The sequence below is a fragment of the Pogona vitticeps genome, chromosome 6 (genome assembly GCF_051106095.1).
Source record: "Pogona vitticeps strain Pit_001003342236 chromosome 6, PviZW2.1, whole genome shotgun sequence".
Lineage (NCBI taxonomy): Eukaryota > Metazoa > Chordata > Lepidosauria > Squamata > Agamidae > Pogona > Pogona vitticeps.
In genome coordinates this window covers 76,389,181-76,396,446 of record NC_135788.1, presented here as the reverse complement: position 1 = coordinate 76,396,446, position 7,266 = coordinate 76,389,181, and the positions used below count along the sequence as shown (strand labels likewise).

The window sequence follows — 7,266 nt, the reverse complement described above, 5'->3', positions numbered from 1 at the left end:
TAGGGGGAATGGAATGTAGGGTTAGAGGGTTAGGTATGGATAAATAAAGCATAAAATTCCAGAGAGTGAGATAGTACTTCTTCGTGGTCTCTGAATGCACACTAATAGGTTTAATCTGCACTTGTACAGAGATATCCGGAATATTCTAGAGCTCAAACATGCATTTGCTAGGACCCCCCCCCCAGTACATGTGGTCTGCCAGTCATGGTGATTACCTCAGTTCCTTTTTGCTGCCACTGAGGTCTCCTTCTGATCTCTCCGTTTGCGCAGATTGGTCCTTTTTCCTGAGGAGACATAATACATTGTGTCGTTCTTATTTAGAAATAGACTGTTCTATAATATTATTTTCATTACATCTTTGTGATTTTCGGTCGTTTTACCACTTTTTTCCATAATCCACCCCCCTTCACCCTCCCTTCCCACCTTTTATGGCCCTGACAGGGGCCATAAAAGAGGTGCACTTTGTGCACTAATGAGTTGCCTGTTTCTGACAGCCACGGTTCTTGTCTTCTTTGTTTGGGAGAATCACACCAGCCAGCCTCCTGCTCCTATTGTAAAAACTTTACTAAACAAGCCATCAAGCTCCGTCAACAACACCATAAATCTTGTAGAAGCAATCTCTTCATCCACCATCCAAGATGAATGAGACTCAGGCTTCACAACCACCACTGGTTTCTTCGGTTATTAATTCCCCATTACCAACTCCTAAATTAAAGCCAAAATTGCGTTAGTCAAAGTCCTCCACATCAACGTCACAATCGACCCCAACACCAAAAACTATTCTGAAACCGATTGGTACCAAACCAGAGAAATCTAAAAAGTCTTCTGTAGGCTCTCAACTGCCTCTATGGCATCCTTCTGTACAGGATGAACCACCTATTGATCTTGATACTAACCATGAATCCATTCCGCCTCCATCCGGCCAACCGCCTTCTCCTTTGCTTGCTCAATCTCTATCCTAGGCGGACACCTCGGCTGAGGTGACCGTACTGCCTTATTTGGCCTGTTTGAGCCCCAAATCTTTTGGTTGCTCTGTGTTCGGGTGGGAGTCTGGATCAATATCTGTTCCTGTTGATCTAGTTCCTTTGCGGAAGAAGAAGACTAAACTCCACCACATTGAGGACACCGGCCGTTCCGATACCATTCTCTCACAGCATCCGATACTTTCGGGACCTGTGAAGATGAATAAATACCACAATCTCAGCCAAACCCAGACTGCTGGTAGTAATATTTATATTTTGATCTAGCTCTCTTGCTTCGTGACTTGCCTATCAATGTGAATTGCCCTAGAACAGCTCCTGTTTGTTCTCTCTTGAGTTTATGTGTGTAGGCATTCTTCAGTCTCGAGAGACTATGGTAACGTGCTCTGAATAGAGGTCTTGAAACAGCCTCTAGTGTGGCTGAGAAGGCCAATTCAAGAGTGACAATCCCACATTGAAGACAAATACAATCTGTCTCCTGTCCAGCTCCCTGATGTTGCTGGTTTCGGGACTGCCTCTTTGCCTCGACCTGCTGGACAAGGGTCTCTTCAAATTGGGAGAGGCCATGCTGCACAGCCTACCTCAAGGCTACATGCTCAGATGTCAAGGTTTCCCATTTGTTGAAGTCTATTCTCAAGGCCTTCAGATCCCGCTTGCAGATATCCTTGTATTGCGGCTGTGGTCTCCCTCTGGGGTGCTTTCCTTGCACTAATTTTCCATACAGGAAATCTTCTGGAATCCAACCATCAGCCATTCTCACAACATGCCCAAGCCATCGTAGACGTTGTAATATATTCATGCTAACAATTCCAGCTTGTCCTAGGACTACTTTATTTGGAACTCTGTCCTGCCAGGTGATACCAAAAATGTGTCGGAGACAACGCATATGGAATGTGTTCAACTTTCTCTCCTGTCGTGCACAAAGGGTCCAGGACTCACTGCAGTACAGGAGTACAAGTACCAGCTTCAGGCTCCTTGGGAAGAAACAGATGCCCTGGATCCGTTTTAGTCGTTCTTCAGGCCGCGCCATGGTACAGAGACGGCATTGGTCGCCCTGTACGATGACCTGTTGAGGGAGGCTGACAGGGGTAAAACATCTCTGTTGGTCCTTCTCGACATCTCGGCGGCCTTTGATACCGTCAACCACGGTATCCTCCTGGGGAGGCTCTCTGAGTTGGGAATTGGTGGCTTGCATTTGCCTGGCTCCATTCCTTCTTGGAGGACCGCCCCCAGAGAGTGCAGCTTGGGAAGAGTATTTCGGCCCCGTGGAATCTCAATTGTGGGGTTCCACAGGGGTCGATCATCTCCCCAATGTTGTTTAACATCTATATGAGGCCGCTGGGTGGGGTAATCAGGGGGTGTGGAGCATCGTGTCATCAATATGCTGATGACACCCAGCTCTATATCTCCTTTTCACCAACTGCAGGTGATGCCGTCCTGTCCCTTCAGCGCTGCCTGGGGACCGTACTGCAATGGATGTAGGAAAATGGGCTGAGGTTGAACCTGGACAAAACGGAGGTTCTAAGGATGGGTGCCCCTGTAGTCAGTGGCCTGAGTGACTCTCATTTGGGGGGGTGGCCTTGGCCACTAAGAGTGGGGTTCGCAGCTTGGGGATCCATCTGGACCTGGCACTCACCGTGGAAACGCAGGTGGCGTCGGTAGTCCGTCCCGCCTTTTTCCATCTCTGGCGGATTGTTCGGCTGCGGTCCTACCTTGATATGGGGGCACTCACCTTGGTGCATGCACTCGTAATCTCAAGATTAGACCACTGTAACGGCCTCTACGTGGGGCTGCCTTTGAGGCTGATGTGGAAACTTCAGGTGGTGCAAAACGTGGCAGCCAGACTCCTTAGTGGAGTGAGAAAATACCAACATATTTCTCCTACTCTGGCCGCATTGCATTGGCTGCCCATCCATTTCTGCATCAACTTCAAAGTTTTAATGCTTACTTATAAGGCCCTAAATGGTTTAGGACCTTGATATTTGGCGGAACGGCTACTCACACCAAGCTCTACCCGGATCACCTGTGCAAGTCAGGAGCTGAGGCTGAGGGGCCTGACGCCCAGAGAGGCCTGGAAGGAAAAGACATGAAATCGGGCCTTCTCAGCCGTGGCTCCTCGCCTCTGGAACAAACTTCCTCCGGAGATTCATGCGGCCCCTACACTGGGTATCTTTAAAAGCCAAGTAAAAACATGGATGTTTATTCAGGCTTTCCCTCCAGTCAATACTTGTTTCTCTCTTCTCATTTCTCCTTTATTTATTTTTACTCTATTTTCTTGGTTTCCACATTTTCATTTGTAGATTGATGTAACTATGTTTTTTTTATTAATTGTTTGTATTATATTGGAAGCCGCTCAGAGTGGTTGCATAGACCAGATGGGCGGGATACAAATCAATCAATCAGTCAATCAGTCAGTCAGTCAATCAGTCAGTCAGTCAATCAATCAATCAATCAATCAATCAATCAATCAATCAATCAATCAATCAATCAATCAATCAATAAAATACTCAGGACACAGGCTCTATAGACCTAGATCTTGATATATGCCGTCAGGTTCTTATTAAGCCATACTCTCTTTGTGAGTCTAGAGAATATGGTAGCTGCTTTGCCAATGTGTTTATCCAGCTCGACATCTAGAGAGAGGGTGTCAGAGATCATTGAGCCAAGGTATGCAAAACCATAAACAACCTCCAATTCTTGTGTAGAGATGATATTAGAGGGAGGTGAATCCATGTCCTGGCCCATGACTTGTGTTTTCTTCAGGCTGATTGTTAATCCAAAAACTTGGCAGGCCTCATTAAAACGATTCATCAGTTGTTGGAGCTCTTCAGCAGAGTGGGCAATAACAGCTGCATCATTGGCGAAGAGGAAGTCCTGCATGCATTTCAACTGGACTTTGGTCTTCGCTCTCAATCTAGAGAGATTAAAGAGCTTTCCATCTGATCTATTTTTATTTTATTTATTTATTTATTTAATTTATACCCCGCCTATCTGCTCAGAACAAGCACTCTAAGCGGCTTCCAAGCATATAAAACACGATTAAAAATACATATAACAAACCAATATATTATAAACCATCGCAATAAACAGCCAAAAATAAACCCCAGAAATAGACCCCTGTTGCAGTTCCAAAAGCGTGCTTCAGCATGACAGCAAAAAAGATCCCAAACAGAGTCTGTGCGAGGACACAGCCCTGTTTCACTCTGCTTCAGATGTCAAAGGAATTTGATGCTAAGCTACCAAAAACTACAGTGCCCTTCATTTCCTCATGAAAGGACCTGATGATGTTAAGGAGTGATTGGTGGACATTCAATCTTGGGAAGTATTTTAAAAAGGTTGTCCCTGCTAACCAAATCAAAGGCCTATGAAGAACTATGAAGAACTATGAAGGCCACAAAGAGTGGCTGTTGTTGTTCCCTACATTAAATAACATCGAGTGCCTACCTGTCTTGGAAGAGATGGACAGTGAACAGTCTTTAGCAGAAATAAAAGTGGCCTTGGATTCCCTCGCCTCTGGCAAGGCACCTGGGAAGGATAACATCCCTGCTGAAGTGCTGAAGTGCTGTAAAGAGACCATCACCACTGAGCTGTATGAAATATTTTGTCTTTGCTGGTGCAAAGGTGGAGTACCACAGGACATGAAGGATGCAAACATTGTCACATTGTACAAGAACAAAGGCAACAGAGGTGACTGCAATAACTACTGTGGCATCTCTCTTCTCAGCATTGTAGGGAAGCTGCTTCCCTGTGTTGTGCTGAAGAGGCTCCAGGTGCTTGCAGTCAGTGTGGATTTCGAGCTAATAGAACCACCAGTGACATGGTATTTTCCCTCAGACAGTTGCAGGAGAAATAAGTTTATGATATGTATGTAATTCACAGCTTGACTACTGTCTCTTATCTCAGCGGTTCTGTGCTCTGTGAAACTTGGCATCACATTAACATTTGAAGGGGCATCTCAGTAGAGTGTTTCTTAGGGAAAACAAGTCTCTATCAAGTATGAGGTTGTTGAATACTGATTTCATGCCGAGTGAAGAAACAAGTCATGATTTGAAGTGATGAAATTAGAAGCTCCTCTTAAATGCAGAGCTTATATACACCACCTTAAGAAGTGGGTTCAGTGCTCACATCATTAACATGCTGAGGTCAACTTAATGGAACTATATGAGTTAGTAAAGTTACCTATTGAAATTGAAGCTACAAATGGTTATCTTCTCTATCCCATGGAGTGATTAGCTACCAATTGTTTCTGCAAGGGTCTTTGGTTTGCCTTCCTTAATTACCTGGCTGGGACATTTTCTTTTTGGTTCTATTGTGCAATAGAGGGCTGCTGCTTCATCGACTTTGTTCCTTGATGAAATATCAGAAGCTTAAGCAGGAATCCCCAAGTATATTGAAATCCTACATTACTTAGGCATTTGGTACATAGGTGAAAGTTCTTTCTGCTTCAGACTGTTTCTTGGTAAACATCTTATGAAAAAAAGCAGCTCAGAGAATTTTAGTAGATTAATATTATTTAGGACACAGTTTGTATTTTCCTTTGGAAATGTGTATGTTATTAGAACTTTTGCCTGTTGTTTATATTTCTGCCATGGCCCCTGTGTACTTTCTCCAGATGTTAAACAGTGAGAAGCTGTGGGCTTGTTTCAGTCACTTATAACAACATATTTCATGTATGTTGCTCTTCAAGTTCTTGGATTTCTTCACAGTAAATGTTAGAATTGTACTGTCTGTTCTTCCAATGTTCTGTTTAGTTGCAATGTTTCTGTGGTGTCCTTTTGTTTATATTTATATTGAAAATGTGCAAGACTGCAGTCAAGGAAGTATCCTGCCATTTTTTTTCTGTGTCTGTCATTTTGGAGTGTGCTTCTGTTGGCTTTGCATCATGTGGAGACAGAGCAGTTGCTGTCAGACATGTCATAACTCTGCCATGATTATAGGCTGAGATGTAGGGTCTTATATTTCTGCATCTTATCATGGCTACTTGTGGGCACATGCAGGCATCACGTGTTCAGTGCTGCCACCAGAAATGATCTGAACAGACAGACAGCTCTGACATAAAGGGAGGCATGCAACATTTTGTGGTAGCGTAGGTATGTAGTGCACGTGTATGTTCGTAAGAGAAAGCAACAGAAGGCTGGAGTTGCTCCTACTTTTGGCTAGTGCCATTGCCAATCTTTACTCTTCCCTTGCCTTTGTTGCACAGTTTTGAATTTCTGGTAAAATTCCTTTTGCTACACAGTAGAAGTACAGAGACCCACAGAGGAGAATAGCTACAAGTTCCTCAGAGTCCACTCCTTTCTCATTAACTGGCACTTAAAGTTTCAATAACACACTCAGTAGAAGAATAAAAAAAATTCTTTACTTATAGTTGCTTGTAATTAAATACATGCTGTCATTACTGTACATATATTTAGCAACCAACTGAACAGATCAACAGCAAACAAACAACTGCCTCCAACAGATGAAAGAAAGGGGAAAAAGACACTCAGTAGACAAGTGAGCCTCTGGGGATTGGTTGGTGCTGTACAATCACCTCAGTGCAGAAAATTCCTTCCCAGTTGCACAAACTACAGATAGCATGTTATGTTGCAAATAAAACCTTCAACAGCCCTCACCTTCTGCTACTTCCATTGTAGTTCCCTCGGTGCTTCAGGGATGAGCTGTACACCCCTAGGTTGCTGCCAAAGGAAATTTGAGGAACTGTGGAGGTTGGTGTGGAGCCAGAACTTCTTACGAATCATGAAGGAAGGGTTACAAGAAGAAGAAGAAGAAAAAGATTTGTCAGGCAAGTTAAGACCTTATATGTTTTGGAAAGGATAGAAATACCCTTATGAAGCATTTACTTGCTCGTTGTCTAGTCGTTAGTCATATCCGACTCTTTGTTACCCCATGGACCAGAGCACGCCAGGCCCTCCTATCTTTCACTACCTCTCGTAGTTGTGTCAAATTCATCTTGGTTGCTTTGATGACACTATCCAACCATCTCATCCTCTGTCATCCCCTTCTCCTCTTGCCTTCACACTTACCTAACATCAAGGTCTTTTCCAAGGAGTTTTCTCTTCTCACGAGATGGCCAAAGTATTGGAGCCTCAGCTTCAGGATCTGTCCTTCCAGGGAGCACTCAGGGTTGATTTCCTTTAGAATGGATAGGTTTATTCTCCTTGCAGTCCAGGGGACTCTCAAGAGCCTCCTCCAGCACCACAATTCAAAGGCACTAGGTCAGGCCAAGGGAAAAAGTGATTGGCCCATTTCATGGTTCAGTAAGGACTTGACCCTGGATGTTCCA

General features: G+C 44.1%; 1 long non-coding RNA gene across 1 annotated transcript; it reads right to left on the bottom strand.

Moving 5' to 3' along the window:
* Nucleotides 1-230: 230 nt before the first annotated feature.
* Nucleotides 231-6,689, bottom strand: LOC144583574 (uncharacterized). The gene is made up of 3 exons (XR_013537436.1): nt 6,596-6,689; nt 4,425-4,505; nt 231-284 (listed from the first exon to the last, which is right to left on the bottom strand). It is a non-coding gene; the product is annotated as an uncharacterized LOC144583574 (long non-coding RNA).
* Nucleotides 6,690-7,266: the final 577 nt, after the last annotated feature.